Here is a 10,634-nt window from a genome sequence, read left to right on the forward strand (position 1 = left end):
GCACCAAGCCGCAGAGAACGGAGGCAGCAGGTGCCCGGGACACACCGGGGAGACCGCAGGAGCAGCCCGTGTCCTCTGTGGCTCGGTCCCACGAGAAACTGGAGGCCAGCGCTTCACAGCTCCCATTTGCAGAGACCAGCTCCCGTGAATGAAGCAAACAACCTGATGTTTGCATTTGCAAGAGGAACTATGATTGTGCCAGGGACGGGGTCTTCAGGTTGTGCATGAGAGTCTGGGGTCCATGCGTGGAGAGGGAGTGGTGTCAGAGGGTCAGAGCCCATGGGCGGTTCTGGGACATGGAAGCTGGTGTCGAGTCAGTCGGGGACGTGGCCTCCCCAGCACAGCCAGGGTGAGTGTCCTCTCTCTCTAAGGCGAGGCAGGAGGGGCCTCTTGTTTCTCAGCCCCCGTAGCTCTGGCCACCCCAGGCTTATGGCACACGGTAATGGATATTTCTGAATGTCTCTTTGGCCAAATGAGTCTGGAAAATGATGTGCTAAGGTGCTCTTGGGATTGTTTTCATGGATCCCAGGTTCGTCGTGTGTATAATGTGGCAATCTGCACCGTAAACCCCGAGCTGCACAGCCTGGCGCGGCGTGCGTCCGTAACGCATTTAACCACCATTTATTGTTGTTATTATCATTTTTATTATTGTCATTATTTGGGTAATAGTAAAGAAGTGTGCTTTATGTGGCTTTTCATCATTTTTTAAGCCAAGTTGGCAGTCTTTTGTTTTATGCATGTTTCTCTTATTTTTAATTTCTTGAAATGTTCCTCCCTGGGTCCTCAAGGCAGATGATAAAATAAATGTTATGCGTTTTTCACATTTCCAAAGAAAGAGTAGGGAAGTCCTGGAAAGATTTGCTAAATGTAGGAGCCAAGGATTTCAGAAAAAGCAATTTCTGTTTTTGCAGAAAGAAATCAGGCATTTCAAGTGAGTTACTATTTATTTAAGTTAATCATTTATTAAGCTATTTTCATATGGTGCCAATGTAATCACTGGACATACATGTTAAGTCTAGGAAAAAACTATCATTTTTATTAATTTAACTAATTAATTATCAGAAATGCTGAATTGTGGCCAATGTATGTGACGTTAACTCATCAGAATCCCTAAATTTAGGACCAGATGGGGCTGGCGGCAGGACACTGACACTCCCGGGGCGTGGGACCAAGGGCCACAAAAGAGCAGGTCCCCTGAAACCCTGAGAGCTTAGCAGAGGCTGGGCCTTTGTTGAGAAACTGGTTCCCTTCACAGAAGAGCAGCCCTGGACACACCCTTTCCTCTCCACAGGCTCCGCTGCACCCACCTGGTGAACCTGACACCAGCTGGCGCAGAGGGAGGTGAGACCTATGTCCGACTCAGCTCTGCTGCAGTGGAGAAAGTGCCATACCTTGTGACCTAGTTCACCATTTCTCACCTCTGAATTTGTCTAAACTTCCTTCTCCATCTATTCATCTGTCCTTCTCTCCACTCACCTCTCTCTATATTAAACTACCCATCCATCCATCCATCCATCCATCCATCCATCATCCACCATCCACCATCCATCCATCCACCATCCATCCATCCATCCATGCATCCATCCATCCACCACCATCCATCCATCCATCCATGCATGCATCCATCCATCCATCCACCATCCATCCATCCACCCACCATCCATTCATCCATCCATCCATCATCCACCATCCACCATCCATCCATCAATCATCCACCATCCACCATCCATCCATCCACCATCCACTATCCATCCATGCATCTGTCCATCCACCATCCATGCATCCATCCATCCATCCATCCACCATCCATCCATCCATCCACCATCCATTCATCCACCATCCATTCATCCATCCATCCATCATCCACCATCCACCATCCTCCATCCACCATCCATCCATGCATCCATCCATCCGCCATCCATGCATCCATCCACCATCCATCCACCATCCATGCATCCATCCATCCATCCATCCATCCACCATCCACCATCCATCCATCCACCATCCATCCATCATCCATCCACCCATCCATCCATCATCCATCCATCCATCCATCATCCACCATCCATCCATGCATCCATCCATCCATCCATCCATCCACCATCCACCATCCATCCACCATCCATGCATCCATCCACCACCATCCATCCACCATCCATCCATCCATCCACCATCCATCCCCATCCATCCACCATCCATCCATCCACCCATCCACCATCCATCCATCCATCCATCCATCCATCCACCATCCACCCATGATCCATCCACCATCCATCCATCCACCATCCATCCATCCATCCATCCATCCACCATCCATCCCCATCCATCCACCATCCATCCATCCACCATCCATCCATCCATCCATCATCCATCCATGATCCATCCACCACCATCAATCTATCCAGCCATCCATCCATCCATCCATCCATCCACAATCCATCCACCATCCATCTATCCACCATCCATCCATCCACCATCAATCCATCCATCCATGATCCATCCACCATCCATCCACCCATCCATCCATCCATCCATCCATCCACCACCATCCACCATCCATCCATCCATCCATCCATCCACCATCCATCCATCCATCCACCCATCCACCCATCCATCCATCCATCCATCCATGCATCTGTCACTCTGTTCTTCTACCCACCCATTTAGCCACCCACCTCTGTCCATCTGTCATCCCTGTCCAGCTATTTATACACATCAAGACGTAATCTGGCACTGCTGGGCAAGGTTAGTGAATAAACTCTGAAATGTTTTCCACAGAGGCAACCTTGGCACTCAAGTGACCAGAGTCGCCCTGTATTAGCTTCAGATGCTGTAACAAAATCCCCTAGACTGTGGCTTATCTGACAGGAATTCATCCCTCAGAGTCCGGAGGCTGGAAGGGCCAGGGCTGGCAGGTGCCACGTTTGGTCTCTCTCTGTGGCTTGAGGATGGCCCCCTTCTCCGTGTGTCCTCACATGGCAGGGAGAGAGACAGCTCCGGCCTCTTTCTCATCCTATAATCACCCCACAGAGGCTCCACTCCTAATCCCATCACGTTGGGGTTAGGGCTTCAACACGTGGGTTTTGAGGGGACACATTCCGTCCCCCCTGTATTCAGCATCAATCAGGGGAAGGAAGATGAAGTATGAAATCGCCAAGCTGTAAAACCCTAAAAGGGAAAGTGAACGCTCCTCTGCCAGTGGCTTTGGGCTTTAGTTTGACGTTTTGAAATTCAGACCTAAACCAGGTCTTTGACATTTGATACGGTTTGGATCGTATCCCTGCCCACGTCCCACGTGGACGTGGAATCTCCAGCGTTGAAGGCGGGGCCTGGTGGGAGGTGATTGGATCACGGCCGGCGTTCCCACGAATGGTTTCGCACCGTCGCCTCCGTGACGCCCTCGTGACACTGAGTGAGCAAGTTATTGTGAGACCTGGTTGTTTGAAACTGAGTTGGAGGGGCCCAGCTCAGTGGGCACGACCCTGCTCTGGGCCACGCTTAGGCGCTTGTTCCTAACGCAGCCCGTCTCTCCCTCCCGAAGAGCCTGCTTCCCTCACCTTCGCCAGGACTGAAAGTTCCCTGAACTCCCCAGAGGCCGAGCAGAAGCACGAGGCTTCCTGTACAGCCTGCAGAACCGTGAGCCAATTAAACCTCTTTCCTTGATAAATGACCCATCTCAGGCATTTCTTTATAGCAGGGTGAGAACAAATGAATACACCATTCTAAGTATTAATATCATAACTTGTCCGCTGGTCTCACAAAACCTACCCTTGCTGTATATTAACTTTGTGATAATGCGTATTAATTTATAAGTACGTTTTAAATTCTTTGGCAATTTTTATTTTTATAAATTAGATATGTCCTTAGTTCTTTTTACATTTGATGAAAACATTGAGTCTTCCAATGAGTGTCATAACAAAATAGGTTTTTTAAACTTTGTATACAAATGTTATATACAATATTATAGAGAGATATTTTATAGAATGTGCCCAATGTTGAGAAGTTAAAATATTTTTATTTTGCATTGGGTAGAAAAAAAGGAAATGGGATAGATGCAACCTCTATTAAAAGACATTTCTCTTCCACTTGCAACCGTGATGTGTAACCAGCAGCGCAGGGGTCACGACCTTCCTTCACACATGCAAAGGGTAAGGAAGACCCCGGCCAGCAAGACACTTCTTGAGTGGGGGATTTTTAACATTGCGCTGAAATGGAAATGCCAGCTCTGTAGAAGGCATCATATTTTTAATTTTTAATGTAATGTAATTTATTTTAAAGACAGGATCTCGCTCTGTCACCCAGGCTGGAGTGTAGTGGCACGGTCAGTCACGGCGCACTGCAGCCTGGACCTCCTGGCCTTAGGGCTCCTCCTACCTCAGCGTCCTGAGTAGCTGGGACTCCAAGCACATGCCACCATGCCTGGCATATCATTAAAAAAACCTACACTTTCTTTTATCTGTTTTAAATAATATTTTAATTATGCATTAGATATTTTAGTATTTTTGTGCGTGGAAGTGGCTTTTGAACGTGTACTAGGAATTGCCTAATGGTTTCAAAATGCACATTTTTAAAAGCATCTTTGCTCTTTATCTAAGAAATGCGGTATATCATTTTACAAGGTTAATTATTTGATATATTTGGATTATTATAATAAGTGTTTTAGTTATCCTATGTATACTGAAAACACATTGCTGTAGTATCACGTAGCTGTGTAACAATTACTTAAATGATTTGTGTTGTCCATTTGTATTTGAACTTTCTGGATGGAAATGTTTATACTTGGCTTACCTGAGATGGAAAACACTTCTGTCTGGGGTTTGAAGAGGGCAGGGTGTTTGGCGCTGGTGACGTTTGCACCCAGGATGCTGGGTCTCCCCAGGACCCGTGGGTGGATTCAGCCTCTCCCAGCCTCCGCCCCTGCTGCCCCAGCTGGGACCAGTTCCCAACTCAAGGCTTAGTCCCAAGCCTGGTTAGCAGAAGGTCAGCTTATTCCCTTGAGTCCCCTAGTGTCAAATGAGAGGCCCTTCCTCCTCTCATCACGGAGATCGAGATTGCGCTCCCTGTACTCGACGGCCAGCCACTGCATGAACCACTGACGGAGCAGCTCAGATGACAGACACCCCCGTCCCCAGCTCCTGAGGCAGCTCAGACCACAGACACCCCGTCCCCCAGCTCCCGAGGCAGCTCAGGCCACAGACACCCCGTCCCCAGCTCCCAAGGGGGCTGAGACCACAGACACCCCGTCCCCAGCTCCCGAGGTGGCTCAGACCACAGACACCCCCGTCCCCAGCTCCCAAGGGGGCTGAGATGACAGACACCCCCATCTCCCAGCTCCTGAGGCTGGACATCCAAGGCCAAGATACCCAAGGGCTTGTTCCTTCCAAGGCTGCGAGGGAGGCCTGTGCTTGGCTGTCTTCCCCCGTGTCCTCACCTTGTCTTTCCCTTGTGCGTGTCTTTGTGCCCAAATTTCCCCTTTCCATGAAGACCCCATTTGCACTGGATCAGGGTGCACCCTAATGAACTCACTGTAATTTGAACTCTGTGAAGACCCCATCTTCAAACAGTCACAGTCTGAGGTCCAGGAGGTTCAATCTCCAGCATGTCTTTTTGGAGGGGCCCAGCTCAGCCGGCACGACCCTGCTCTGGGCCACGCTTATGGCGTCTGTCCCTTACGGGGCACCACAGTCACCCCACCGCCACGCCATGCACTGACACATCCCCCTCGGGGCTGGGACTCTGCTGGACATTTCCCAAGTTATCCAATTGGTTTCTGAGTCTCTCAAGGATTCTTGAGAACAATGAATATCTCCTTTCAGGACAGAACTCCTGGCAGCTTCTGCTGGGTCCACTCCTTCACCTGGAGCCGACCCTGCCTGCTGGGCTCTTGGCCACTGGCAGTTGCAGAAGGAGATGGGGTGGGGAGGGGCCCACCATTCTCCTCACATTCTGATTCTTGCTGAGGTGGTGACTAAGGCTTCACTCGGTACCTCTGCGATAGGGGAGAAGGTCACACTCAACTCTGAATAGAGCAAAGGCGGCTGACTTGTGCCGATGAGCACAGTTGGGGGACAGAAAATGACCAGGAGGAGATGTCGAGGCACAGGTTTCTTGTTGAGGGCAGGGCAGCGGGATCAGACAGGAAGAGTGAGGTTGGGGAATTTGGTCAGACACCAGGAGTGGAGTGTTCTGGATGAATGGATGTCACAGGATTCTTGCTAAGGCTGGGCAGGCCCAGCAAGCTCAGCGTGGACACAGAAGGTCAAGGTCCAGGCGTGTCGGAGAGGCTCAGAGGAGCCCGAAGGAAGGAAGGCTGGTCCAGGAGGGACCTTTGCCACCACCGAGGTCCTCTGACGCCACCTCATCTGCTCGACCTGACAACATTTCCCCCCGGGGAGGCGGTGCTGCAAGTGTGGAAGTGTCTCCTGGACTGACCGCCCGCCCTCATCATTGGATTCCATCTGCAGGTGCTGAAGGTGCCCTGCACAATGGGAAACGGTTGGAATTGGAACTTTAACCAGAGTGATAACCGTGAGAGTTACCTTGCAAAGTGCCTCCACCTGTTCCTTTTATTTCAGAGTCGGCTGCTCCCACACTCTGTGTCCAAGACTCTCGGACGTGAGGCTGAGAGTGGGAGTGGCAGAGCCTTCTTTAGCTTCACCTGCAGCTGCCGGCCACGTGCTCTGACACCTCTGAGGCCTACATCTCCAGATCGCACCTTCCATGGGTCCTTGCTTTGTATTTTCCCGCAACTGGACTCATGCCTTCTTTCTCATTCTGCAAACCTGCCAAGGCCATGCAGGCGCTCTGGCTCTCAAAACCAGCTGGGATGCCAGGACTGAGGCTCACTCTGAACCACCTGCGTGCCCAGGGCTGGGCAAAGACGTGGTGCAGCCAAACCTCAGAGGAGGAAAGGCAACGTTGTGACCAAATTAGAAAGGGGTCGGGGGAGAAATTCATACACACATACACATATACATGCATACACACATGTATACACACACATGCACATACATATATACACACATTACATGCATACACACACACATATACACACGTATACACACATGCACATGCACATACACACACGTATACACACGTATACACACATACACACATGTACACACATACATACACATACACACAGGCACATTGGTATATACAAGTATACATAGCGCTGATCTCAGTTTACACAAAGTAGTCTTTTCAAATGTTTGCCTTGGAATAAACAATCTTTCTCTAGTATTTTTAAAAAATAAAACCAAAGACACTGACAAGTCTGATGCAAAGAACGAAGCTACTGCTGATCCGCCTGCTTCTACATGGGCAAGATTGACTCTGGGTAAAAACAAGAGAAAGCAGGGAAAAGTTGAAAATAGGGACAGAGCCAGCCTACAGACACTACCTTCCTATCCTTCCCTTCTCCCCTGCCTGCCTGAGGAGCAAAAAGCCTTGTCTAAGGGAGGCTGGACAGAATCTAAACAGATAAGCCAGCAGTGAAACCGCTTCCCGGGGCACGCGCAGCAGGTGCAGTTGCTGGGTCAGCATCCCCTCCTCCCGGCCCACAGCTTTACTGGAGGAGAGCAGCAGGACAAAGCCAGGCTTACCTGGGCCACGCGGGGCCTAAGTTCTGCTGTGTGGGAAGGGCGGGTGCTGGAGAGGGGTCCCTGTGTGCAGGGCATGGGTCTCACCTTGGCTTCTGTCAAAGCTCAGCCTGCACGGTGTTCCCAGGATGCAGCTGGTGATCGCATCTGTCCTAGGAGGACACAGTAACTGGTATCCAGGGCACTCCTAATGTGGCGTCTGATGCCTGGGGGTCTCTATGGTAATCTCGGCTCACTGCAACCTCTGCCTCCCGAGTTCAAGCGATTCTCCTGCCTCAGCCTCCCGAGTGGCTGGGATTACAGGCATGCTCCACCATATCCAGCTAATTTTTCTAGTTTTAGCAGAGACGGGGTTTCACCATGTTGGCCAGGCTGGTCTTGAACTCCTGACCTCAAGTGATCCACCCACCCTGGCCTCCCACAGTGCTGGGATTGCAGGTGTGAGCCACTGCGCCCAGCCCACCAGCCTCCTTCTCAATGTGCTTTGTAAAACTTGCTCACAAGCATTTTTTGAATCTTGTCTAACAATTGACACACTGGTCATAAGCAGAATTTGCTTCTCAGAGGAATTCACACTGTATTTCTTGACAATATTCTTTTGCAGGATCCCCAGGGTTCCCATGGCACAGCTGCGGTGGACACTGTGAGACCTCCCTTGTCCTGGGGAGTGGGTGGTGGCCTTCGTCGCAGGCAGAGCTGGTTGGAGGAGACGCCTGTCCTGGCCTGCTTGTCACAGCCAGGTAGGCACCAGGCCAGAAGCTGCAGAGCCCAGGCAGTATTGCTCACCTGTCCAGCGCGTTGTCCGTATTTATGGGAAGTTTTCATACGCGCATGCAATGTGTGATGTTCAAATCAGGGTCGCTGGGATGCCCACCGCTTCAGACATGATTTCTTTGTGTTGGGAACATGACTTTCTCTTCCAGCTCTCTGAAATACACAATAAGTTACTGTGAACTCTACTCACCCTACCGTGCTCCTGAAGGCTGCAACGTATTCCTTCTATCTCACCATACGTTTGCACCCATTCACCTGCTCCTGAAGGCTGGAACATATTCCTTCCATCTCACCATACGTTTGCGTCCGTTCACCTGCTCCTGAAGGCTGGAACGTATTATTCCTTCCATCTCACTGTACATTTGCGCCTGTTCACTGACCGCTCAGCTTTTTCCTGCTTCTGCCTGTGAGTTTGGAAGTGACAGAGGATACGCTGTTTATGCGTTGGAGCTAACACTAGAATTGCTAATTATTTTTATCATTACATTTTACTTTATTTTGTAACTTACTAGCTAAACTCATTGCTGCGTTAATTTTGTGGTTGCTTTGGGTTTCTGATACACATGGTTAACATACCACAGTCTTCCTCCGAGCAACCCTGTGCCATTTCACGGCAGTGAAAGGCCCGGGAAGGATCCCCTTCCATTGTCTGCCCGCAGCCACAGTGCTATTACCAACGTACGTGTTATTCTATGCATACTATAAACCCAACGATGCGCTGATACTAAACTTGTTTTAGGAGGTCAAGTATCTTTTAAGTAGATGAAAATAATGAGAAGTATTTTCTGCGAAGCGTGCAGGAGCCATTTCCCTTATTCTCTTCCCTTGCTGGAGGGCCAGCTCCTTACCCGGCGCCCTTGACTTCACTCGGTGCATGTCCCCCGTAAGTGCGTGCCGCCAACACTGGCCATGGATGTCGTCATCTTTTCTGCTTGTGAAAATGTCTTCGTAGCACCCTCATTTTGGAAAGATAAACCTGCTGAAAAAATATTCCAGTTTGACCATGTATTCTCTCGTTAGTTAAGACCTCCCACTCTGCCCGTTTGCTGGGTTTCTTGGCTGTTTCTCTCTGCAGTGTGCCCTTTTTCTGGGTCTGCGAAGCAGGAGATTTTGCCATTTCATTAGAATGTTCCCTGATGTGCTTTTCTTCATGTTTCTTGTGCTTGGGGTTGCTGGAGCTTCCTGGATCTGTGTTGATAGTTTTTATGAAATTTTGATGTTTTGGCTAGTTTTTTCCTACACATTTTCTTATTTTTCCCCAAATCCACTCTCCTTTGTGGACATCAACTTTGAGTATATGAGGCTTTGTGAAGCTTGCCACAGCTCACAGGTCCTCTGTCTCCGTTTGAGGGGTCTCTGTGGCCGTCTTCAAGTGAACCGATTTCTTCTTTTGCAATGTTCACTCACCCTCCACCCCACCAGATTTGTTGTGTTTTTATTTCTGACACTGATGTTGTTATCTTCAAACTTGGATTTTGGCCTTTCTGATTTTCCCTGGCTCTATTTAATGCGTCCTGTCTTCCCTCTTCCTTCCCGAACATCCAGAACACTATCCATATGGCTGTTTTAAAGTCTGTATCTTCTATTTCTATTGTCTGTTCTGTTTCTGGGTCTGTTTCCATAGATTGATTGATTCTCCTCTTCTTGGAGTCTATCGACCAGGGGCTCGGGGTGGGTGGCTGTCCAGACACCCTGTGCTCCTCTCCAGAAGGAAGTCTTATGAGACCACTGCTCTCCCAGAGGGCAGAGGAAGCTGCTCAGCTCTCACAGCATCCACAGGACCCCCCAAAACCCCTGCCCAATCCTGAGTCTGAGTCCCTCCTCTGAATGCACAAGGCCTCAAGACACAGTGTCACAGCCTCCGCAGGACCCCCCCAAGACCCCTGCCCGATCCCGGGACTGAGCCCCTCCTGTGAATACACAAGGCCTGAAGACACAGCGTTCAGAGGAAGGAGCTCAGACCTCCCCGATCAAATGGTATCTTCTTTGAAAGAATATGGCGCCATGTTTGGGGTTGTCAACTGCGGCCAGATCAGTACGTCTTCACTTTGATCAATTGCGGCCAGATCAATACGTCTGCACTCTGATTCCCTTGTGTCTGTGCCTCTCTGCTCCTCAATGCAGGGCCCCGGATGAAAGGAGTGAGTGCTGAGTTTTGTCTAAATCCAATCCTTGCAAGAGTCACTGAAAGTAGCATTATAAATTGTTTGCAAGAGGCCTTTGACACTGAAAACTTGGCCATGTGACTGTTGTCCAAAA

At 49.7% G+C, this 10,634-nt stretch overlaps 1 long non-coding RNA gene across 1 annotated transcript in view; it reads left to right on the top strand.

Moving 5' to 3' along the window:
• LOC117977634 (uncharacterized) overlaps positions 1-10,634 on the top strand; it is a 28,587-nt gene extending 17,953 nt beyond the window's left edge. The window contains exons 3-4 of the long non-coding RNA XR_008622805.2: positions 8,206-8,341; positions 8,525-10,634. This is a non-coding gene — a long non-coding RNA (uncharacterized LOC117977634). The remainder of the gene's footprint in view (positions 1-8,205; positions 8,342-8,524) is intronic.

Source organism: Pan paniscus, chromosome X (genome assembly GCF_029289425.2).
Source record: "Pan paniscus chromosome X, NHGRI_mPanPan1-v2.0_pri, whole genome shotgun sequence".
Lineage (NCBI taxonomy): Eukaryota > Metazoa > Chordata > Mammalia > Primates > Hominidae > Pan > Pan paniscus.